This window comes from Pseudophryne corroboree, chromosome 4 (genome assembly GCF_028390025.1).
Source record: "Pseudophryne corroboree isolate aPseCor3 chromosome 4, aPseCor3.hap2, whole genome shotgun sequence".
NCBI lineage: Eukaryota > Metazoa > Chordata > Amphibia > Anura > Myobatrachidae > Pseudophryne > Pseudophryne corroboree.
The window spans coordinates 67,457,304-67,483,513 of record NC_086447.1 but is presented as its reverse complement, the minus strand read 5'-3'; the positions used below and the strand labels follow the sequence as shown (position 1 = coordinate 67,483,513).

The following is a 26,210-nucleotide window of genomic DNA, read 5'->3' as shown; positions in this document are numbered from 1 at the left end:
CTCCCGTGAAGCCGCGCCCCCTTTTCACCGAGTGTGTGTCCCTCCTTCTGCCTGATGTAAGCTACTGAAGAAAGCTGGGAAGTATGCACCCCTGCCTGTGCCATGCCCATACCATCTGCTTCTGCTCCTAGTCTCCTATAGATTTGGCCAGATCTGTGACTCATTTGACTAACTCCGCCCAGTGTTGTGACTCCGCCCAGCGTTAGCAAATGAGTCACAAAGTCACAGAGCTGGGCTATTATATAGGAGATATGCACATTGTAAAAGCCACTGTGGGGGGACAAGGCTAACCCTTGCGTATTAGATGCGCAGCTGGAGAAACAATTTGATGATGTTTAGGAAGCTGTTTAAGTTATTGAAGCGCACTGCCACACGTACACATTACAGGAAGCAAGATGGCGCCGGATGGCACATGGTACACTGCTAAATGTAGTTACGTGCTGTCAGGAAGTGAATTGCAGGCTGACGTGCACTAACACACCATCCTGGGAGCACAGACATGTGCAGTGGTGTGGAACGCACGCCAGCGGTCAGGTTGAACAGGTATGTGGATGTCAGCGCGGACAGTGTAGGGTGGCCTGGTCTCGGCATGGTGGCTTATGTTATTCATTGTGATATTGTATATTTTGTGTCTTTGTGGAAATAGGTATTCTGTCTTGAACGGCGCGGATGGCAGCCGAAGTCGACCAACACACACACCGCTTGGTGTTTAAGCCTAAAGACACCATAACTATGGACTGTGGCAGATGCTTTTTGTGAAACAGCAACTGATATCTTATGTTACCATTGGTGGACATTAAGGATATTATTCCGGTTGGGCACAAGCCTTGCCTTGCTAGGCATAAATCATGTTCTTGTTGTGTGATATGTAAATAGCATACAGCATTCAGTGTAACATGTGTGTGAAAAAATCTGTTTTGCTGATAAGAAATGGAAAAGTTATGATCCAATGAATAAAACCTCCATACATGGAGAGGTGATATTAAAGAAGTTCTAATGGAGAGTGTGACTTGTTTTTGGTCTTATTTGTCCCTGTTTAAGCAGGGTATTAAGATTGCACCCCATAAGTTGTTTGAAAAAAAGGAGTGTGTAAACATGTGTTTTATAATAAGAATTTACTCACCGGTAATTCTATTTCTCGTAGTCCGTAGTGGATGCTGGGGACTCCGTAAGGACCATGGGGAATAGACGGGCTCCGCAGGAGACTGGGCACTCTTAAAGAAAGATTAGGTACTATATCTGGTGTGCACTGGCTCCTCCCTCTATGCCCCTCCTCCAGACCTCAGTTAAGGAAACTGTGCCCGGAAGAGCTAACATTACAAGGAAAGGATTTGAACCCCAGGGTAAGACTCATACCAGCCACACCAATCACACCGTACAACTTGTGATAAACTTACCCAGTTAACAGTATGAACATAACTGAGCCTCACACAACGGATGGCTCATAACAAAAAAACCTGTATTTAGCAATAACTATATACTAGCATTGCAGAAACAGTCCGCACTTGGGACGGGCGCCCAGCATCCACTACGGACTACGAGAAATAGAATTACCGGTGAGTAAATTCTTATTTTCTCTAACGTCCTAGTGGATGCTGGGGACTCCGTAAGGACCATGGGGATTATACCAAAGCTCCCAAACGGGCGGGAGAGTGCGGATGACTCTGCAGCACCGAGTGAGCCAACTCAAGGTCCTCCTTAGCCAGGGTATCGAACTTGTAGAACTTTTCCAAAGTGTTTGACCCTGACCAAGTAACTGCTCGGCAATGCTGTAATGCCGAGACCCCTTGGGCAGCCGTCCAAGAAGAGCCCACTTTCCTTGTGGAAAGGGCCTTTACTGATTTTGGCTGCGGCAATCCTGCCGCAGAATGAGCCTGCTGAATCGAGTTACAGATCCAGCGAGCAATAGTTTGTTTTGAAGCAGGAGCACCCAGCTTGTTGGGTGCATACAGTATAAACAGCGAGTCAGTTTTCCTGACTCCAGCCGTTCTACTCACATAGGTCCTCAAAACCCGGACAACGTCCAGCAACTTGGAGTCATCCAAGTATCGAGTAGCCGCAGGCACCACAATAGGTTGGTTTAGGTGGAAAAATGACACCACCTTAGGCAGAAATTTAGGACGAGTCCGCAACTCTGCCCTGTCCATATGGAAAATCAAATAGGGACTTTGACATGACAAAGCCGCCAATTCTGACCCACGCCTAGCCGAAGCTAAGGCCAACAGCATGACCACTTTCCAAGTGAGATATTTCAGCTTCACTGTTTTAAGTGGTTCGAACCAGTGAGATTTTAGGAAATTCAACCCCACGTTGAGACCCCAAGGTGCCACTGGTGGCACAAAAGGAGGCTGAATATGCAGCACTCCCTTAACAAACGTCTGAACCTCCGGTAAAGACGCCAGTTCTTTTTGAAAGAAAATGTATAGGGCCTAAGCTTGGACCTTTATGGACCCCAATTCTAGGCCCATAGTCACACCTGACTGTAAAAGTGTAGGAATCATCCCAGCTGGAATTCCTCTGTAGGGGCCTTACTGGCCTCACACCAAACAACATATTTTCGCCATATACGGTGATAATATTCCGCTGTCACGTCCTTCCTAGCCATTATCAGCGTAGGAATGACCTCATCCGGAATGCCTTTTTCTGCTAGGATCCGGCGCTCAACCGCCATGCCGTCAAACGCAGCCGCGTTATTTTAGTCTTGGAACAGACAGGACCCGTTGCAACAAGTCCTGTCTTAGAGGCAGAGGCCATGGGTCCTCTGTGAGCATCTCTTACAGATCTGGATACCAATCCTTCTTGGCCACTCCGGAACAAAGAGTATTGTTCTCACTCCACTTTTCCTTATAATTCTCAACACCTTGGGTATGAGAGGAAGAGGAGGAAATCCATAGACTGACGGGAACACCCACAGTGTCACTAGCGCGACCACAGCTATCGCCGGAGGGTCTCATGACCTGGCGCAATATCTCTGCAGCTTTTTGTTGAGGCGGGATGCCATCATGTCTACCTGTGGTAGTTCCCACCAACTTGCAATCTGCATGAAAACTTCTTTATGAAGTCCCCACTCTCCCGGGTGGAGGTCGTGCCTGCTGAAGAAAGTCTGCTTCTCAGCTGTCTACTCCTGGACTGAACACTGCTGACAGTGCGCGTACTTGATTCTCCGCCCAGCGAAGAAATTCTGGTGGCTTCTACCATCGCCACCCTGCTCCTTGTGCCGCCTTGGCGGTTTACATGAGTCACTGCGATGATATTGTCTGACTGAATCAGAACCGGTTGGTAGCGAAGCAGGAACTCCGCTTGACGTAGGGCGTTGTATATGGCCCTTAGATCCAGGATATTGATGTGAAGACAAGTCTCCAGACTTGACCACAGCCCTTGGAATTATCTTCCCTGTGTGACTGCCCCCCCACCCTCGGAGGCTTGCATCCGTGGTCACCAAGACCCAGTCTTGAATGCCGAATCTGCGACCTTTGAGAAGGTGAGCATTCTACAGCCACCACAGGAGAGACACCCTGGCCCTGGGGGATAGGGTGATTAACCGATGCATCTGATGTGTGATCTGGACCACTTGTCCAGTAAGTCCTACTAGAAGGTCCTCGCAGGGAACCTGCCAAAGGGAATGGCCTCTTATGATGCCACCATCCTTCCCAGGACTCGAGTGCAGTGATGCACTAACACCTGTGTTTTGGTTTTAATAGATTCCTGACCAGTGTCACGAGCTCCTGAGCTCTTTCTATCGGGAGATAAACCCTTTTCTGATCTGTGTCTAGGATCATGCCTAGGAGAGGCAGATGAGCTGTAGGAACCAACTGCGACTTTGGAATATATAGAATTCAGCCGCGTTGCCGTTACACTTCCAGAGAAAGTGATACGCTGTTCAGCAACTGCTCTCTTGATCTCGCTTTTATGAGGAGATCGTCCAAATACGTGATAATAGTAACGTCTTGCTTCCGCAGGAGCACCATAATTTTCGCCATTACCTTGGTGAATATTCTCCAGGCCGCGGAGAGACCAAACCACAACGCCTGAAATTGGCAATGGCAATCCCGTACCGCAATTTTGAGGTACGCCTGAAGAGGTGGATATATGGGGACCTGAAGGTATGCAACCTATATGTCCCGAGTCACCCTTCAAGCTTACAACTACCGCTCTTAGCGATTCCATCTTGAACTTGCACCTTTCCAGGTATATGCTCAGGGATTTTAATTCAATATAGGTCTGACCGAACCATCTGGTTTCGGGCCTACCACATGGTCATTTATAATAATAAAAATAATAATAATAACCCCCTCCTTGTTGAAGGAGGTGAACCTTGACCACCACCTGTTGAAGATACAATTTTTGAAATGCAGTTAACACGGTTTCCCTCTCGTGGGGGGAAGACGGCAGGGTCATCGGTGAGTGGGCATTTCTCAAAGTCCAGCTTGTATCCCTGAGACACAATATCTATTGCCCAGGGATATAATAGGGAGCGAAACCCACTTGTGGCTGAACTTCCGAAGGCGTGCCCCCTGCGGGCCTAGCTCCGCCTCGACATGCGGTCTATTTTTGTAGAGGCCGAGGAGGACTTCTGTTTTTTCTGCCCCCGGTTCTGACAAGAAAGGATGCATCTCGGACTTTCTTGTTTCTTTATTCGAAAAGCTGCATTTAATAACATACTCTCCAACTGTACCTTTTTAATAGGTACAGTACCTTTTTTTTATGGTCTGTACCGATTTTTGCCTCTCCAAACTATCATTGAAAGTATAGGAAAAGGGGCGTGGCCACGCCCCCTTTACCCGCGGCCACGCCCCTTTTTCGGATTTGTACCGATTTTTCTGTGTAAGATGTTGGAGGGTATGTAATAATGTCGTGCTTTCATAGGCCGTGCAGGGATATAAGGCAAAATAATAAGAATTTACTTACCGATAATTCTATTTCTCGGAGTCCGTAGTGGATGCTGGGGTTCCTGAAAGGACCATGGGGAATAGCGGCTCCGCAGGAGACAGGGCACAAAAAGTAAAGCTTTAGGATCAGGTGGTGTGCACTGGCTCCTCCCCCTATGACCCTCCTCCAAGCCTCCGTTAGGTACTGTGCCCGGACGAGCGTACACAATAAGGAAGGATTTATGAATCCCGGGTAAGACTCATACCAGCCACACCAATCACACTGTACAACTTGTGATCTGAACCCAGTTAACAGTATGATAACAGCGGAGCCTCTGAAAAGATGGCTCACAACAATAATAACCCGATTTTTGTAACTATGTACAAGTAATGCAGATAATCCGCACTTGGGATGGGCGCCCAGCATCCACTACGGACTACGAGAAATAGAATTATCGGTAAGTAAATTCTTATTTTCTCTATCGTCCTAGTGGATGCTGGGGTTCCTGAAAGGACCATGGGGATTATACCAAAGCTCCCAAACGGGCGGGAGAGTGCGGATGACTCTGCAGCACCGAATGAGAGAACTCCAGGTCCTCCTTAGCCAGGGTATCAAATTTGTAGGATTTTACAAACGTGTTTGCCCCTGACTAAATAGCCGCTCGGCAAAGTTGTAAAGCCGAGACCCCTCGGGCAGCCGCCCAAGATGAGCCCACCTTCCTTGTGGAATGGGCATTTACATATTTTGGCTGTGGCAGGCCTGCCACAGAATGTGCAAGCTGAATTGTATTACACATCCAACTAGCAAAAGTCTGCTTAAAAGCAAGAGCACCCAGTTTGTTGGGTGCATACAGGATAACAGCAAGTCAGTTTTCCTGACTCCAGCCGTCCTGGAACCTATATTTTCAGGGCCCTGACCACATCTAGCAACTTGGAGTCCTCCAAGTCCCTAGTAGGCGCAAGACACCACAATAAGCTGGTTCAGGTGAAACACTGACACCACCTTAGGGAGAGAACTGGGGACGAGTCCGCAGCTCTGCCCTGTCCGAATGGACAAACAGATATGGGCTTTTTTGAGAAAAAAACCACCAATTTGACACTCGCCTGGTCCAGGCCAGGTCCAAGAGCATGTTCACTTTTCATGTGAGATGCTTCAAATCCACAGATTTGACTGGTTTTAAACCAATGTGTTTTGAGGAATCCCAGAACTACGTTGAGATCCCACAGTGCCACTGGAGGCACAAAAGGGGGTTGTATATGCAATACTCCCTTGACAAACTTCTGGACTTCAGGAACTGAAGCCAATTCTTTCTGGAAGAAAAATCGACAGGGCCGAAATTTGAACCTTAATGGACCCCAATTTGAGGCCCATAGACACTCCTGTTTGCAAGAAATGCAGGAATCGACCGAGTTGAAATTTCTTCGTGGGGCCTTCCTGGCCTCACACCACGCAACATATTTTCGCCACATGTGGTGATAATGTTGTGCGGTCACCTCCTTTCTGGCTTTGACCAGGGTAGGAATGACCTCTTCCTGAATGCCTTTTCCCTTAGGATCCGGCGTTCCACCGCCATGCCGTCAAACGCAGCTGCGGTAAGTCTTGGAACAGACATGGTACTTGCTGAAACAAGTCCCTTCTTAGCGGCAGAGGCCATAAGTCCTCTGTGAGCATCTCTTGAAGTTCCGGGTACCAAGTCCTTCTTGGCCAATCCGGAGCCATGAGTATAGTTCTTACTCCTCTACGTCTTATAATTCTCAGTACCTTAGGTATGAAAAGCAGAGGATGGAACACATACACCGACTGGTACACCCACGGTGTTACCAGAAAGTCCACAGCTATTGCCTGAGGGTCTCTTAACCTGGCGCAATACCTGTCCCGTTTTTTGTTCAGACGGGACGCCATCATGTCCACCTTTGGTAATTCCCAACGGTTTACAATTATGTGGAAAACTTCCCCATGAAGTTCCCACTCTGCCGGGTGGAGGTCGTGCCTACTGAGGAAGTCTGCTTTCCAGTTTCCATTCCCGGAATGAAACACTGCTGACAGTGCTATCACATGATTTTCCGCCCAGCGAAAAGTCCTTGCAGTTTTTGCCACTGCCCTCCTGCTTCTTGTGCCGCCCTGTCTATTTACGTGGGCGACTGCCGTGATGTTTTATCCCACTGGATCAATACCGGCTGACCTTGAAGCAGAGGTCTTGCTAAGCTTAGAGCATTATAAATTTACCCTTAGCTATATTTATGTGGAGAAAAATCTCCAGACTTGATCACACTCCCTGGAAATTTTTTCCTTGTGTGACTGCTCCCCAGCCTCTCGGGCTGGCCTCCGTGGTCACCAACATCCAAAACTGAATGCCGAATCTGCGGCCCTCTAGAAGATGAGCACTCTGTAACCACCACAGGAGAGACACCCTTGTCCTTGGATATAGGGTTATCCGCTGATGCATCTGAAGATGCGATCCGGACCATTTGTCCAGCAGATCCCACTGAAAAGTTCTTGCATGAAATCTGCCGACTGGAATTGCTTCGAAGGAAGTCACCATTTTTTTACCATGGCCCTTGTGCAATGATGCACTGATTTTAGGAGGTTCCTGACTAGCTCGGATAACTCCCTGGCTTTCTCTTACGGGAGAAACACCTTTTTCTGGACTGTGTCCAGAATCATCCCTAAGCACAGGAGACTTGTTGTCGGGATCAGCTGCGAATTTGGAATCTTTAGAATCCACCCCTGCTGTTGTAACAGTATCCGAGATAGTGCTACTCCGACCTCCAACTGTTCCCTGGACTTTGCCCTTATCAGGAGATAGTCCAAGTAAGGGATAATTAAGACGCCTTTTCTTCGAAGAAGAACCATCATTTCGGCCATTACCTTGGTAAAGACCCGGGGTGCCGTAGACAATCCAAACGGCAGCGTCTGAAACTGATAGTGACAGTTCTGTACCACGAACCTGAGGTACCCTTAGTGATAAGGGCAAATTTGGGACATGGAGGTAAGCATCCCTGATGTCTCGGGACACCAGATAGTCCCCTTCTTCCCGGTTCGTTATCACTGCTCTGAGTGACTCCATCTTGATTTGAACCTTTGTAAGTGTTCAAATTTTTTTAGATTTAGAATAGGTCTCACCTAGCCTTCTGGCTTCAGTACCACAATATAGTGTGGAATAATACCCCTTTTCTTGTTGTAGGAGGGGTAATTTAATTATCACCTGCTGGGAATACAGCTCGTGAATTTTTTCCCATACTGCCTCCTTGTCGGAGGGAGACCTTGGTAAAGCAGCCTTCAGGAGCCTGCGCAGGGGAAACGTCTCGACATTCCAAACTGTACCCCTGGGATACTACTTGTAGGATCCAGGGGTCCTGTACGGTCTCAGCGTCATGCTGAGAGCTTGTCAGAAGCGGTGGAACGCTTCTGTTCCTGGGAATGGGCTGCCTGCTGCAGTCTTCTTCCCTTTCCTCTATCCCTGGGCAGATATGACTCTTATAGGGACGAAAGGACTGAAGCTAAAAAGACGGTGTCTTTTTCTGCAGAGATGTGACTTAGGGTAAAAACGGTGGATTTTCCAGCAGTTGCCGTGGCCACCAGGTCCGATGGACCGACCCCAAATAACTCCTCTTCCTTTATACGGCAATACACCTTTGTGCCGTTTGGAATCTGCATCACCTGACCACTGTCGTGTCCATAAACATCTTCTGGCAGATATGGACATCGCACTTACTCTTGATGTCAGAGTGCAAATATCCCTCTGTGCATCTCGCATATATAGAAATGCATCCTTTAAATGCTCTATAGTCAATAAAATACTGTCCCTGTCAAGGGTATCAATATTTTTAGTCAGGGAATCCGACCAAGCCACCCCAGCTCTGCACATCCAGGCTGAGGCGATCGCTGGTCGCAGTATAACACCAGTATGTGTGTATATACTTTTTATGATATTTTTCCAGCCTCCTGTCAGCTGGCTCCTTGAGGACGGCCCTATCTATAGACGGTACCGCCACTTGTTCTGATAAGCGTGTGAGCGCCTTATCCACCCTAAGGGGTGTTTCCCAACGCGCCCTAACTTCTGGCGGGAAAGGGTATACCGCCCATATTTTCTATCGGGGGGAACCCACGCATCATCACACACTTCATTTAATTTATCTGATTCAGGAAAAACTACGGTAGTTTTTTCACATCCCACATAATACCCTCTTTTGTGGTACTTGTAGTATCAGAAATATGTAACACCTCCTTCATTGCCCTTAACGTGTGGCCCTAATAAGGAATACGTTTGTTTATTCACCGTCGACACTGGATTCAGTGTCCCTGTCTGTGTCTGTGTCGACCGACTAAAGTAAACGGGCGTTTTAAAACCCCTGACGGTGTTTTTGAGACGTCTGGACCGGTACTAATTGTTTGTCGGCCGTCTCATGCCGTCAACCGACCTTGGCGCGTGTTGACATTATCACGTAATTCCCTAAATAAGCCATCCATTCCGGTGTCGACTCCCTAGAGAGTGACATCACCATTACAGGCAATTGCTCCGCCTCCTCACCAACATCGTCCTCATACATGTCGACACACACGTACCGACACACAGCACACACACAGGGAATGCTCTGATAGAGGACAGGACCCACTAGCCCTTTGGAGAGACAGAGGGAGAGTTTGCCAGCACACACCAAAAACGCTATAATTATATAGGGACAACCTTATATAAGTGTTTTCCCTTATAGCATCTTTTTTATATATTTCTAACGCCAAATTAGTGCCCCCCCCTCTCTGTTTTAACCCTGTTTCTGTAGTGCAGTGCAGGGGAGAGCCTGGGAGCCTTCCCTCCAGCCTTTCTGTGAGGGAAAATGGCGCTGTGTGCTGAGGAGATAGGCCCCGCCCCTTTTTCGGCGGCCTCGTCTCCCGCTCTTAACGGATTCTGGCAGGGGTTAAATATCTCCATATAGCCCCCGGAGGCTATATGTGAGGTATTTTTAGCCAAAAAAGGTTTTCATTTGCCTCCCAGGGCGCCCCCCTCCCAGCGCCCTGCACCCTCAGTGACTGCCGTGTGAAGTGTGCTGAGAGGAAAATGGCGCACAGCTGCAGTGCTGTGCGCTACCTTAAGAAGACTGAGGAGTCTTCTGCCGCCGATTCTGGACCTCTTCTCGTTTCAGCATCTGCAAGGGGGCCGGCGGCGAGGCTCCGGTGACCATCCAGGCTGTACCTGTGATCGTCCCTCTGGAGCTAATGTCCAGTAGCCAAGAAGCCAATCCATCCTGCACGCAGGTGAGTTCACTTCTTCTCCCCTAAGTCCCTCGTTGCAGTGATCCTGTTGCCAGCAGGACTCACTGTAAAATAAAAAACCTAAGCTAAACTTCTCTAAGCAGCTCTTTAGGAGAGCCACCTAGATTGCACCCTTCTCGGCCGGGCACAAAAATCTAACTGAGGCTTGGAGGAGGGTCATAGGGGGAGGAGCCAGTGCACACCACCTGATCCTAAAGCTTTACTTTTTGTGCCCTGTCTCCTGCGGAGCCGCTATTCCCCATGGTCCTTTCAGGAACCCCAGCATCCACTAGGACGATAGAGAAATCAGAATTTCCCAGATATAGCCGTGGAGACCAAACCCTTCTCCACACAATCCTCAGCGTTACATATGCCTCTTAAGGCGGCATCATATGTCCATTGCATATTGTACAGGACACGACAAGCAGAGATCGACATAGCTTTGACACTAGGACCCAGTATACTCATGTCTCTATGGCATGTTTTATACATATCTCTCAAGACAGCATCTTGAATATATATATATATATATATATATATATATATATACACACACACATATATATATATCCCCATACATATATCTATATTTCTATATACATACTAGGGTCTCCATCTCTGCTGATAAGGTACCTGTCTGTACCAGCATGTGTACGCTATCTGCAGGATCCCTGAGAATAGCTGTAACCTCAGGGCTGCCTTTTGTGACACCCTAGGGGAAGATTCCTATCTTATCCTGGCCCTAGTGGGGAAAGGATACTTTCTGAGAAATCTTTGTGTGAGGCTGCAGACTGTTGCCTGGAGATTCCCGCTCTTTTTCCTCATGAGAGGAGGGAACATTACCTCAGCTTTCTTCCCCTTACATCTGTGTACCCTTGTGTCAGGGACAGATGAGTCATCAGTGACATGCAAATCATCTTTTTACAATAAACATATATTGAATACTTTACTGCCAATCTGGCTGTAACTTTGCATTATCATAGTCGACACTGGAGGCAGACTCCGTGTCGACATCTGTGTCAATTAACTGGGATAGTGGACGCTTATGAGACCCCGACGGCCTCTGAGCTGTGGGATCAGGCACTGGGAGAGACCCTGACTGTCCCAAGGCTTCAGCTTTTATCCAACCCTTTATGCAAGGAGTTTACATTATTATTTAACACCTTCCACATATCCATCCAGTCAGGCGTCGGAGCCCTCGGCGGCGACATCTCATTCATATGCACTTGCTCCGCCTCCACGTACCCTTCCTCATCAAACATGTCGACACTGACGTACCGACACACCGCACACACACAGGGAATGCTCTGACTGAGGACAGGACCCCACAAAGGCTTTTGGGGAGACAGAGAGAGAGTATGCCAGCACACACCACAGCGCTATTATAACCCAGGGATAACACTATCAGATGTGTTCACCTAGTAGCTGCTGATATAAACACAATAATGTTCCTTTTTGCGCCTAAATTTATGTGCCCCCCCCCTCTCTTTTGCCCTTGTTGTATCTGGATACTGCAGGGGAGAGCCTGGGGAGCGACTTCCAGCGGAGCTGTGAAGATAAAATGGCGCTGGTTAGTGCTGAGGAAGAAGCTCCGCCCCCTCATCGGCGGGCTTCTGTCCCGTTATTCTGTGAGAAAAAATGGCGGGGTTTTACACATATACAGTCTGGGACTGTATTTATGTGTATATTTTGCCAAAAGGTACTAATATTGCTGCCCAGGGCGCTCCCCCCCAGCGCCCTGCACCCTACAGTGACCTGAGTGTGTGGTGTGCAGAGGGAGCAATGGCGCACAGCTGCGGTGCTGTGCGCTACCTTATGTGAAGACCGGAGTCTTCATGCCGCCGATTTCGACGTCTTCTGTCTTCTCCGGACTTCAGTGCTTCTGGCTCTGCGAGGGGGACGGCGGCACGGCTCCGGGAACGGACGACCGAGGACAGGTGCCTGTGTTCGATCCCTCTGGAGCTAATGGTGTCCAGTAGCCTAAGAAGCACAACCTAGCTGCAAGCAGGTACGTTGGCTTCTCTCCCCTCAGTCCCTCGTAGCAGTGAGTCTGTTGCCAGCAGAGCTCACTGAAAATAAAAAACCTAACAAATACTTTCTTTTCTAGTAGGCTCAGGAGAGCCCACTAAGTGCATCCAGCTCTGGCCGGGCACAGATTCTAACTGAGGTCTGGAGGAGGGGCATAGAGGGAGGAGCCAGTGCACACCAGATATAGTACCTAATCTTTCTTTAAGAGTGCCCAGTCTCCTGCGGAGCCCGTCTATTCCCCATGGTCCTTACGGAGTCCCCAGCATCCACTAGGACGTTAGAGAAATACAGTTGTGCTCATAAGTTTACATACCCTAGCAGAATTTGTGATTTTCTGGCCATTTATCAGAGAATATGAATTTTCCACTTCTAAATTAGAGTTTGAACACTGCTGATTAGTATTCTCAATTGCTTGGATATCTTTTTATATCCCTTTCCTGTTTTTTACAGTTCAATTACCTTTTCCCGCAGATCCTTTGACAATTCTTTTGCTTTCCCCATGACTCAGAAACCAGACACGTCGGTGCAGCACTGGATGAAAGATGCAAGGGTCTTTCAGGAGTCCAGAAACTCACTGACCTTTTATACACACACACTGATTACAAGCGAACAGATCACAGGTGAGGATGGTTACCTTTAGTAGCCATTCAAACCTGTTTGTGTCAACTTGTGTGCATGTTATCAGGCCAAAATCTCCAGGGTATGTAAACTTTTGTTCAGGGTCATTTGGGTAGTTTCTGTTGTCATTGTGACTTAAAAATAGTAAACACAGTTGTTTGACAATAAATGGCTTCACCCAACCACTAACCATGAGTGAAAGAAAAGTTTGTGAGTTATCATTCATATTCTCTGACAAATGGTCAGAAAATCATAAATCCTGCTAGGGTATGTAAACTTATGAGCACAACTGTATATATATATATATATATATATATATATAGATATATATAGATATATATATATATATATAGATATATATATTAGAGATGTGCAGCGGGCACTTTTCGTGTTTTGTGTTTTGGTTCTAATTCCATTTTCGTGTTTTGGTTTTGCCAAAACCACCCTTTCATTTTTTGGTTTTGGATCTGGATGATTTTGGAAAAAAAAAACCATAAAAAACAGCTAAAATCACAGAATTTGGGGGGTAATTTTGCTCCTACAGTAATAGTAACCTCAATAACAATCATTTCCACTCATTTCCAGTCTATTCTGAATACCTCACACCTCACAATATTGTTTTTAGGCCTAAAAGTTGCACTGAGGTGGCTGTATGACTAAGCTAAGCGACACAAGTGTGCGGCACAAACACCCGGCCCATCTAGGAGTGGCACTGCAGTGGCAGACAGGATGGCAGATTTAAAAAAAATAGGCCCCAAACAGTACATGATGCAAAGAAGAAAAAGAGGTGCAATGAGTTAGCTGGATGGCCAAGCTAAGTGACACAAGTGTGCGGCACAAACACCTGGCCCATCTAGGAGTGGCACTGCAATTACAGACAGGATGGCACAAAAAAAACTAGTCCCCAAACAGCACATGATGCAAAGAAGAAAAAGAGGTGCAAGATGGAATTGTCCTTGGGCCCTCCCACCCACCCTATAACCAGGACATGCACACTTTATCAAACCAATCATTTCAGCGACAGGGTCTGCCACATGACTGTTGCTGAAATGACTGGTTTGTTTGGGCCCTCACCAAAAAAGAAGCAATCAATCTCTCATTGCACAAACTGGCTCTACAGAGGCAAGATGTCCACCTCATCATCATCCTCCAATTCCTCGCCCCTTTCACCGTGTACATCCTACTCACTGGGTATTAATTCGTCCCCACTGGAATCCACCATCACAGGTCCCTGTGTACTTTCTGGAGGCAATTGTTGGTAAAGGTCTTCCGGTGGAATTTATAATTCATTTTGATGAACATCATCTTCTCCACATTTAGTGGAAGTAACCTCCTATGCCAATCGCTGACAAGGTTGCCGGCTGCACTAAACACTTTTTCGGAGTACACACTGGAGGGGGGGGGGGGGGGGGGGGGCAACTTAGGTAAAATAAAGCCAGTTTGTGCAAGGGCCTTCAAATTGCCTCTTTTTCCTCCTGCCAGTATACGTACGGACTGTCTGACATGCCTACTTGGATGCTGTCACTCATATAATCCTCCACCATTCTTTTAATGGTGACAAAATCATATGTAGTGACAGTAGACATGTCAGTAATCGTTGGCAGGTCCTTCAGTACAGACCAGATGTCAGCTTTCGCTCCTGACTGCCCTGCATCACCACCAGCGGGTGGGCTAGGAAATCTTATCCTTTTCCTTGCAGCCCCAGTGGCAGGAGAAATTGAAGGAGGAGCTGTTAACGGGTCACGTTCCACTTGAGTTGACAATTTACTAACCAGCAGGTATTTGCACCTCTGCACACTTGTGTCTGCTGGAAAGAGAGATACAACATAGACTTTAAACCTAGGATCAAGCACAGTGGCCAAAATGTAGTGCTCTGATTTCAACAGATTGACCACCCTTGAATACTGGCAAAGCGAATGAAGGGCTCCATCCACAAGTCCCACATACTTTGCGGAATTGCTCCATCTTAGCTCCTCCTTCAATTTATCCAGCTCCTTCTGCAAAAGCCCGATGAGGGGAATGACCTGACTCAAGCTGGCACCTTGCACAAGACGGAAATCATTCTCCACTGCACTTGAGTCAGATGCATTACCCCTCCTTTGCCTATATCGTAGGTGGATGTATAGGCTTGAATGGCTTTTGCTGCTCCTCCATCCTCTGAAGCATATAGAGTGTTGAATTCCACCTTGTTACCACCTCTTGCTTCAGTTGATAGCAGGGCAGATTCAGGAGTGTTTGCTGGCGCTCCAGTCTTCGGCACATAGTGGCAGAATGCCGAAAGAGGCCCGCAATCTTTCGGGCCACCGACAGCATCTCCTGCACACTCCTCTCATTTTTCAAAAAATACTGCACCACCAAATTAATTGTATGTGCAAAACATGGGACATGCTGGAATTTGCCCAGATGTAATGCACGCACAACAAGGCTGTTTGTAGCCAATTTGGCTCCCAGTGCGAGATTTAAAATGCGCCCCCCCATGACATAAAAAAATGTGCCCCCCCACACACACACACACCTAGATTAAAAAAAAAAAAAAACTTGCGCGTGGCCTCATCTAAATGGGTGTGGCCTCGTCTGAAAAGACTACCTCACAATCCAGTTTTTGACCCTGCTCCAACAGATCACGACCACCACAGGGAAAAAAAATTTCTACCATATTTAGCCCCACACAGTAATGCCCCCTGCACCATATTGTGCCACACACCGCAATGCCCTTGATACATTAAATCCCAACACTACGGCAGGCAAGAGTCCCCATTTCACACATTACAGCAGGTGTTCCCATTTTACACATTGAGAGAGAGAGAGAGAATACTTACAGAGGCGATTACCGCACTTTGGCCCGCTTCACCAGTCGCTCCTCGCGCCGGCCTTTCCCTCTTCCTAACTTGGATCCCCCTCTGTACTCCGCTCGGGGAGGGGGGGGGGGGGAGTTTCGCGGAGTGATGGGGTTGAGTCGTGACGTAACGAAGCAACCGCGTCATTCCGTGGAACTCCGCCCCCCGAGCGGGTTACTCGGGGAGAAATAGGAGGGGGAAGCAGGGAGCCACAGTTAGTGCAGCGGCTGGCGCCCAATGCGGTTGCACTGCTCGCCTGCCCCAAGAAAAGGCCCTGACGCACAACATTGGTGGCGTTGTCCAATATCACAAATCCCCAGGAGAGTCCAATTGGGGTAAGCCATTCTGCAATGATGTTCCTCAGTTTCCGTAAGAGGTTGTCAGCTGTGTGCCTCTTATGGAAAGCGGTGATACATAGCATAGCCTGCCTAGGAACGAGTTGGCGTTTGCATGATGCGGCTACTGGTGCCGCTGCGGGAGGACATACATCTACCCAGTGGGCTGCTACAGTCATATAGTCTTTAGTCTGCCCTGTTCCACTTGTACACATGTTCGTGGTTAAGTGGACACTGGATACAACCGCATTTTGTAGGACACTGGTGACTCTTTTTCTGACGTCTGTGTACATTCTCGTTATCGCCTGCCTAGAGAAGTGGAACCTAGATGGGATTTGATACCGGGGACACACTATCTGCATCAAATCTCTAAGTGCCACTGAACTAATGGTGGATACCGGACGCACCTCTAACACCAACATAGCTGTCACGGTCTCAGTTATCCGCTTTGAAAAAGCATGACTGCTGTCATATTTCATCTTCCTCACAAAGGACTGTTGGACAGTCAATTGCTTACTGGAAGTAGTACAAGTGGTCTTCCGACTTCCCCTCTGGGATGATGATCGACTCCCAGCAGCAACAACAGCAGTGGCAGCAACAGCAGGCGTAACACTCAAGGATTCTACGGAGGAATCCCAGTTAGGAGAGGACTCCTCGGTCTTGCCAGTGACATGGCCTGCAGGGCTACGGACGTTCCTGACTGAGGAGGAAGTTGACGTTGAGGGAGTTGGTGGTGTGGCTTGCAGGAGCTTGGGTACAGGAGGAAGAAGGGATTTAGGTGTCAGTGGACTGCTTACGCTCTTACCCAAAGTTTCACAACTTGACACTGACTTCTGATGAATGCGCAGCAGGTGACGTATAAGGGAGGATGTTCCTAGGTGGTTAACATCCTTACCCCTACTTATTACAGATTGAAAGACGCAACAGATGGCTTGACACCGGTTGTCCGGATTTGTGGAGAAATAATTCCACACCGAAGAGGTGGCTTTTTTGATAGTTTGCCCAGGCATCTCAATGGGCTTCTTCGTCACAAGGACAACAGGTGTCTCCCCCGGTGACTGACTTAAACAAACCACATCACCATCAGAATCCTCATCGTCAACTTCCTTCTCAGCGCCAGCAACACCCATATCCTCATCCTGGTGTACTTCAACAGTGACATCTTCAATTTGAATATCAGGAACTGGACTGTGGGTGCTCCTTCCAGCACTTGCAGGGGGCGTGCAAATGGTGGAAGGAGCCACCTCTTCTCGTCCAGTGTTGGGAAGGTCAGGCATTGCAACTGCCGACACACTAATACCCATTTCATATCGCACTATAAACCCGGTATCGACACGGCATATTGCCGTGTCGAAACGGGTCAGTGTGCAATGTGAAAGGTCCTTTTCAGAATTAGCGGGTCGCCTGACCCGGTAATTTAACCCGGTAAAAAAGAAGGGTTATTACCGGGTTGATTACTGGGTCAGGTGCAGTGTGAATGGGAGCCGTTCCGATGCGACACGGCTCCCATTCACAGCATAGGCAGAGGCGGCGCAGGAGATGAGCTCATCTCCGGGCGCCACCTCCACCCCCGCCCCTGCTGCTGCTGCGCCCTCCGCTGCTATGGCAACCAACCCGGTATATTGCCGGGTTGGAAAGCCAGCAACGGAGCGCAAATGCCGGATCCCACCCGGTAAGTACACGTTTCTCTTACCGGGTAGGATCCGGCATTTGCGATCTGAATGCAGCATTGGACTCTCCTTGGGGATTTGTAATACCATCTCAGAGTGCACAGTTCTTTTCTGTGCTCTTTCCAGCTTAACTCTTAATTTTTCAAGCAGGAGTATGAGGGCTTCCATAGTCATCTGAAGCTGAACCACTAGCCATGAACATAGGCCAGGGCCTCAGCCGTTCCTTGTCACTCCGTGTCGTAAATGGCTTATTGGCAAGTTTACGTTTCTCCTCAGACGATTTAAATTTCTTTTTTTTGTTCTTTTTACTGAACTTTGGCTTTTTGGATATACCAACGCCCTCTACTATCACATTGTGCATCGGCCTTGGCAGACGACATTGTTGGCATTTCATCGTCTGTGTCATGGCTAGTGGCAACAGCTTCAGCACTAGGAGGAAGTGCTTATTCTTGATCTTTCCCTATTTTCTCCTCAAAATTTTTGTTCTCCATTATTTTTTGGGAGTTATATGAGACAATATGCGTCACAGGAATGACTGGAATTACTGTTGACACAGGACATTACCAGTGGTCTGATGCAGCACAACACGTTGTTGTTATATTTATTATATTGCAGCAGTGGACATATAGCAGCAGCGTATATCGTCACTGGAATTACTGTTGACACAGGACACTACCACTGGTCTGATGCAGCACAACACGTTGTTGTTATAATTATTATACTGCAGCAGTGGATATATAGCAGCAGCAGCATATATCGTCACTGGAATTACTGTTGACACAGGACACTACCACTGGTATGCACAACACAACACCACTTTATACAGCTACACTGGATATATGGCAGCAGAGAACACCAACACTGTGACTGCCTGGACTGATGTAGAACAATAATCTGTCTGACTACACTGGACTGGACTGAGCAGCACAACACTCGCCACCCCACTTTCCCGCCCCAACACACAGACACTGAACACACTGAGGACACGTCGTCTCTATACACTCTCCGAGACTGGAGTGAAAATGGCCGTGACGCGCGGCTCCTTATATGGAATCCAAATCCCGTGAGAATCCGACAGCAGGATGATGATGTATTGCCGCGTTCGGGTTTCCGAGTCAGGCGGGAAAACCCAAGCCGGGCTCGGATCCGGACTCGGAAGGCAAAGTTTGGTAGGGTTCGGGTTCTCTGAGAACTGAACTCGCTCATCTCTAATATATATATATATATATATATATACACACTATATATATATATATATATGTATATAAAAAGAATCCTTCCCAAGTCCTATGCAGAGTCTTGCAGAAGGAAACACAGGCGGAACTCCATGGTCTTATTGAATAAATCTGTATTAGAAAATTACAGCATGGTGCAAAAAACTGCAACGTTTCAAGACCATTACGGTCTTTTCATCAGGCTGTGCATCATAAATGGTGATACAAGTGACTAAACAGTGTTGAAGTGTACTTACCAATGTTAAATACCTGTGTGTGCAGCGTGCAGTGCCTCTCGGAGTCCCGGGCCGTTGGCTTCCGGGTGCGTCAGCAAGTCGCTCCGTTCGTGACGTCATGGTTGCTGGGCAACCCGATCAACCCTCGGGTCCCGTTGCGCCGGAAGAACCTGTGTAAAAGTGAAGATCAAGCTTCAGTATTACAAATACTAGTAGATGAGCTTGAATAAAGTTGATAAGTTATATAATAAAATGGTGTAAAAGTGGGTTAAGAAATACTGAATGTACAAATGCTTTACCATATTAAATTAAAAGCTCCTGGATAATGTAAAGAATGCAATTTTAAAGTATATATATATCTAGTGAATAACAATCTGCTTATGTTTCTAATTGCATGTATTCAACTAGCACTTATACTTTAGAGGCATGAGTTTAATTTGTATGGTAAGCTTCTTCAAGTTAAGAAAGTATTCCAGGTGAATTTTTCATTTATTCCATTGGGTGCTAGCGCTCCCAACAGGTATATCCATTTAGATTCACATTTGGTCAAGAATTTTTGACGATCACCCCCTCTTGTCAAGGCTGGGATATGGTCTATGATCTTGCAGCGAAGGTCTGACAGGCGATGTCCATGTAATCGGTAATGTCTCGCTACTGGCTGATCTATATTTTTACCATCTAGCGCTGCTTTGACTGCCGATCTATGAAGGGCCATACGGTCACGTACATTACGTATAGTTTGTCCCACATAAGTGTAACCACAAGGGCATGTGATGGTATACACTATATATGGTGTAGTACAGGTCACTACATGTTTTATTTTGTATTTATGTCCAGTTTGCTGATTGACAAAAAAGTGTCCTGGATCCATGTATTTACAAGTGGTGCAAGATATGCATTTATAGCATCCCGTTTTTTTAGTAATAGTACATAGTGATGATGCATTCATTTGTGCAGTGATGTTAGTTTTCACTAGTCGATCTCGAATGCTTCTGCCTCTTTTATAACTGGGCATAATGCGAGTGTTTTTAAATACTGGTAGATCTTTGTCTCCAGTGATAATTGGCTAGAGAGCCTTAGTTGCTTGTGGAATTACTGCACTGACTGTGTTGAATGTTGTCACAAAAGGTATTTTGATGTTTATCATCCTTTTTATTTTTTTGTGTAGGTTGCAGCAGTTGTTCACGTGGCGTATGTAGCACTGTGTTTTTCGTTTTTATCAGCTCTCTGTAATGGTATCCTCTGGAGGCAAATTTTTCCACCATGTGAGACAAAGCTTGTTCTAAATCCTCTGGATTACTTGAAATGCGTGCTGCCCTAATCATTTGTGATCTTGGTAGCCCTTTGATCAGTATAAAACAACAAGTATGGTCCTTTGAGGAAGAAAAAGGACCAAAAAAAGAAAACTATAGGCCTTTTCCTGGGCACACTTGAAAAAATTGTTGATATGATGAAATTTATTTAAAAAATAACTTTTATTGATCTATACTTATAAGAAAAAGGGGCGAGAGCTGGCATCAATAGTTAAAGAGCATGAGTGTTAGCCAGTACCATTGTACCTATTATAGGCGAACAGATTATAGGTGAGCGAAAATGAAAAAATCCTCATCCATGGAGATAATTCACATACATCCTCTGTAATCGGGAATTTATATAAATGAGGTCACTGCCTCGACTCCAATGTAGTCTGACAATTGTTGTTAGTCTGAGATCCGGTTGATAGTGGGTCCCAAATGGCTATAATTGTTGGGGAGTAAAATACCTACGGTACCTAGTATTCCCTGGTGGTTCCCCATCCAGGTACTGACCAGGCCCTGCAGTGCTTGGCTTCCAAGATCAGACGAGTTTGGGCATACTCAGTGCGGTCTGACCGTAGGTAAGTTTGTCTCCTAGGTGCGGTGTTTGCCGATTTTTTTGGGACCCAGAATCAATCACAGAATAAGTGGATGCTGTTGCTGGGGTCTTACAGTTAATGTTTGACAGAAAAATAAAAAAAATTATAAATAAATAACATCTCTACAATTATGCTCTCAAAAAACAGCCTGAGCGGTGGGAGGGCTTAGTGGTGCCTAATGGCAGAATAGATGGAAAGTCTATAGCAATTGTGCTATAACAGCAGCCCAAGCAACAGGAGGGTTTTGTAATCTCTAAGATAATAAGAACAGTAACAAGTATGTCTTACATATGATAATAACCCTATTGATTGGAGCATGTATGGTAGGAAAAAAAAAAAATTACGATTTTAAAGTGCCCAAGGGAAAAATAGATGGAAAATCTATAGCAATTATGTTACAAAAACAGCCCAAGCAATTGTTTATATTTATATATATAGAAAAAAAAAATTATATATATATTTATTTATATTTCTTCATAATTTTTCATACCTTTTATTTTAATTTTGCAATTTTTCCAATATTGCTGAGGCTGTTTTTTGAGAGCATAATTGTAGAGATGTTATTTATTTATATTTTTTTTTATTTTTCTGTCAAACATTAACTGTAAGACCCCAGCAACAGCATCCACTTATTCTGTGATTGATTCTGGGTCCCAAAAAAATCGGCAAACACCGCACCTAGGAGACAAACTTACCTACGGTCAGACCGCACTGAGTATGCCCAAACTCGTCTGATCTTGGAAGCCAAGCACTGCAGGGCCTGGTTAGTACCTGGATGGGGAACCACCAGGGAATACTAGGTACCGTAGGTATTTTACTCCCCAACAATTATAGCCATTTGGGACCCACTATCAACCGGATCTCAGACTAACAACAATTGTCAGACTACATTGGAGTCGAGGCAGTGACCTCATTTATATAAATTCCCGATTACAGAGGATGTATGTGAATTATCTCCATGGATGAGGATTTTTTCATTTTCGCTCACCTATTATCTGTTCGCCTATAATAGGTACATTGGTACTGGCTAACACTCATGCTCTTTAACTATTGATGCCAGCTCTCGCCCCTTTTTCTTATAAGTATAGATCAATAAAAGTTATTTTTTAAATAAATTTCATCATATCAACAATTTTTTCAAGTGTGCCCAGGAAAAGGCCTATAGTTTTCTTTTTTTGGTCCTTTTTCTTCCTCAAAGGACCATACTTGTTGTTTTATAGTTGTCATAACTATTTTTCTGGAGCACCACCAACCATTTGCTGAAGTTATTATTTAAGTAGGCTTTTATGTTGGTTTAATGACAATATTTCTAAATTTACTGAACTAAAATGGTTACATCCTGTGCAGATTTATCCCTTTTTTTTGCTAAAACTGTAAAAACTGAGGTCTTTCTCAGCTCCTAAATCTAGCACGGACAAGAGGATCACCAGTGCATATACTTATTATTATCATTGCCGAATTATGACCACCTTTAATTTAAAAACTGAATTAAGCACCAAGTGCAGAACGGAAGATTTAGAAAGCATCTTTCCCACTGGGGATGAGATCAAAGATCCAGATCCCAACTGGGAGGATGAAATTTTGAAATTAAAATATATTCTACAACGACAGACACGTACTAATTGGGACTTAACAAGTTTGGAGAACTATCAAAAACAAAAAAATCATACCCAGAGGCCTTAGGCCCAAATTATTCCCTTCATTTGAATTATTCACTGCCAACCTACGACAGGAGTGGGAAACTATTTTGCTCAAATGCTCCCATGAGCTAATTAGTATCCTTATTAAGCACAATAACCTTGTCTTGGACGAGTGTACTAAAGAAATCGACAAAATTGCCAAGAATCTGGAACAATGGGAACAAAATCCTACTTTTCAAAATAGATTTGAGAAAATCAAGAAGGATCTGCAAGTATACGAACAGACCATAATTGACAGGAAGAAAAATAAGTTTACCAGGGACAAAAGGGATTTTTTGAATAACAAGATATTCCAGTGGACCAGACCGGTCAGAAAAGAATGCCCCGTGGGACACTCAAACACCCCATCTTCTTCAGAAGTAGATCTATCCAGCGCGGATGAAATTGATAGTCATACCTCGGACCGTCGAAGTACTTCAACATCCCGCACAAATAACAACTCAGTCACCGTTTTTTTTAGAGCAAACCAGGGGAGCGCGAGGCTATCAAGCAAAAGAAAAACGAGACGTAGCAAGAAGAAGAGGAAGAGCAAAATGGGGTTCACCATCCCCAAACCGGTATCCAAACCGCAGGAACCAGAACTAAATCAGACCCAGAACAAACTTAAAATAATCAATCTTTCCAGTCATATCCTTACCGTACAACAAAGATCTGTTTTGGAAAAAGGTTTGACTTTCTCACCAATGAAAAGATTCAACAGATTCCAGTGGCAAACTAACTTACAACTTTTTGCACGAAAATTATTACTAGCAAAGTTTTTCACAGAGAGAACAGGAACATCTGAACCCCCCTCTGACTTGGATAATTTGTCGTCACAAGAAAGGATAGCTCTGGCGACATTGGAAGAACTTGCTGATCCCAATGAGCCAAACCCTTCCATACAACAAACAAGACCAGTGTTGAAGAAAAAATCATCCTTTTTCCCCAAGGATACCCTATGCCCTGAAGTTAAAGTTTTCACGAATCTGGTCTCTCGGGATCTGGACAGATTACATCTGAATAAGAAGTACCATCATACTGCGGATAATCTGACAGTGAACGAACGAAAGGCGTTCCAAGAGATGAAAACCTGGACTGACGTAGTCCTGAAACCATCAGATAAAGGAGGTAATGTCGTGATTTGGCCTACAGAACTATATCTCAAACAAGCCAAGAAACAACTAGATGATCAATGATGCTACCAGAAGAGTCTTTTTGACCCCACAGAAAGATACAGGAAACTGTATATGAACATCATCAACGGTGCATATCACGATGGGACTATAACCAAGTCAGAGCAAGATTTTCTAACCGTAGACAACCCTCGAGTACCAACACTCTACCTTTTACCAAAGGTTCACAAGGACCTCCAGGACCCGCCTGGTAGGCCCATAGTCTCAGGAAATGGTGGCCTACTAGAAAAAGCATCCATATTTTTGGACACACACCTCAGGGATTATGTTTTTGAACTTCCATCACACCCCCGGGATACGACTGACGTCCTTCGAAAAATCAATGACATATATTTGGAAGAATCACATCTCCTCGTGAGCCTCGATGTAGAGGCATTATACACAAGTATAAAGCATGACCTTGGCATCCAAGCGGTGGAATATTTTTTGAAAATGCGGGGAATGGATGTTTTTCACCAATTTTTGCTACAACTTCTTCATTTTGTGCTGAATAAGAACTATTTTACTTTCAACAACCTCTTCTACACCCAGGTAAGAGGAACAGCGATGGGGGCAGCCTGTGCCCCCATATACGCCAACCTCTTCCTGGGCTGGTTGGAGAGGGAGTTTGTATTTTCCGATTCTTGTGAATCATATACCAAGCACATCATATTATGGACACGTTATATTGATGACATATTAATTATATGGGACGGCACACAAACTGAACTTCTGGAATTTATACAGCAACTCAATAATAACACCCCCAATCTCTCATTCACTTGTGATTACAGTAAGGACAGTATTTCCTTTTTGTATCTTCGAATTTACAGGGACACCAACAATATGATCTCCACGGAAATATACAGGAAAAACACAGCCACCAATACTCTTCTGTATCAAACCAGCTCACACTTTCCCCCTACAATAACCAACATCCCAAAAGGAGAATTCCTACGCCTCAGGAGAAATTGTTCAAATGATGAAGTTTTCAAGATACGCAGTAAAGAATTAACACTCAGACTAAAAGATAGAGGATACAGCATGCGATCCATCAAAAAAAGCCAAAAACAACATAACCCAGACCACAAGAGAAAATTTAATCTTCAATACAACAACTAAAAAACGTAAGGAAGAATCGCACACCATAAGATTTGTGGGGGACTTCTGCAAAGAATGGAGGGAGATCAAGTCAATTCTACAAAGGCATTGGCATATTGTACTCTCTGACGAAGATCTGGCCAAAAAATTAGACACCAAAATTGAACTTAGTTGGCGGCGATCACCTAATCTAAAGGACCTTTTAGTCAGCAGTCACTTCTTACAACAACCACCACGTGGGCCATTAATCAAAGGAAGCTACTCCTGTGGTAATTGTAAGATCTGCCAACACATGGTCAACATACAAGAACTGGTGGACAAATACGGCGATAAGATAACAATTCATGATTTTTTCAACTGCAAAAGTAAGAACGTTGTTTATTGTATCTCCTGCCCATGCGGTCTGAGATATATAGGTATGACTACTCGCATGCTGAAGATCAGAACACTTGAACATATGAGTAATATCAGGAATGCTGCCAAAAACCAACTAAGAATGCAACAACTAACAACTATTGCAAAACACTTTCTAACTCATCATTCGAGCTCAGTCCAAGATCTCAAAGTATACGGTCTTGAGCAAATCAAACCAGGAATCCGAGGTGGAGACATTACACGAATGCTTCTCAGAAAGGAGAGTGAATGGACCTTTAAATTAGACACTTTGGCTCCAAAGGGTCTAAATGAACATCTCAATTTCGGCGTCTTTTTGTAAAGATGTCTTCCCTTTGGGGTATAATTTATCCTGCCAAGATAACTTCTTATTGGCACACCCTCTAAATATGTCTATTCCCTCACTTTTCACCAATTACGCTTGTTCTCTCACTTTGCACATTTTATTTTATCCTTTTCCCTAGTCATCTTAACCAAGTTGTCACCAATCACGTCATTATCATCCTTTACGCATACCTTCACTTCACATCCTTCACTCACACTCCCATCCCCTCACATTCATACTGACATACACAAGGGCTTTTTTCATACCCACAACCACAATCACTGCCCTTACACTCACTTGCTGACTAGATCTTTTTCTTTCGGCCCCCTCTTTTCTCATCTTTTTCTCTACCCCTTCCCCATCATCCCACATCTCTATCCCCCTCTTTCCTCTCTTCTCCCTCCCCCCTCCCCCAACCACTAAATGCCTGCTGCCCCCCCCGCCTCCTTCCCCTCCCCCTCTTTTTCTTTTTTCCTCCCCCTTACCCCACCTTATCAGTCCCATCCCACTTTCAACATTTCACCCTTTCCCATCATCCTCACACATAATCACCTCATTCTCACCAAACCACTGTAACCAATCCTCAACC

The 26,210-nt window shown here is 45.6% G+C and overlaps 1 protein-coding gene and 2 pseudogenes across 3 annotated transcripts in view; 1 reads left to right on the top strand and 2 right to left on the bottom strand.

The window, feature by feature from the left end:
* Positions 1-26,210, bottom strand: part of LOC134908899 (cytochrome P450 2K1-like) — a 256,817-nt gene that overhangs the window by 123,806 nt on the left and 106,801 nt on the right. The window lies entirely within an intron of this gene.
* LOC134913788 (5S ribosomal RNA) lies at positions 20,817-20,935 on the bottom strand (annotated as a pseudogene).
* Positions 21,645-21,763, top strand: LOC134913549 (5S ribosomal RNA; annotated as a pseudogene).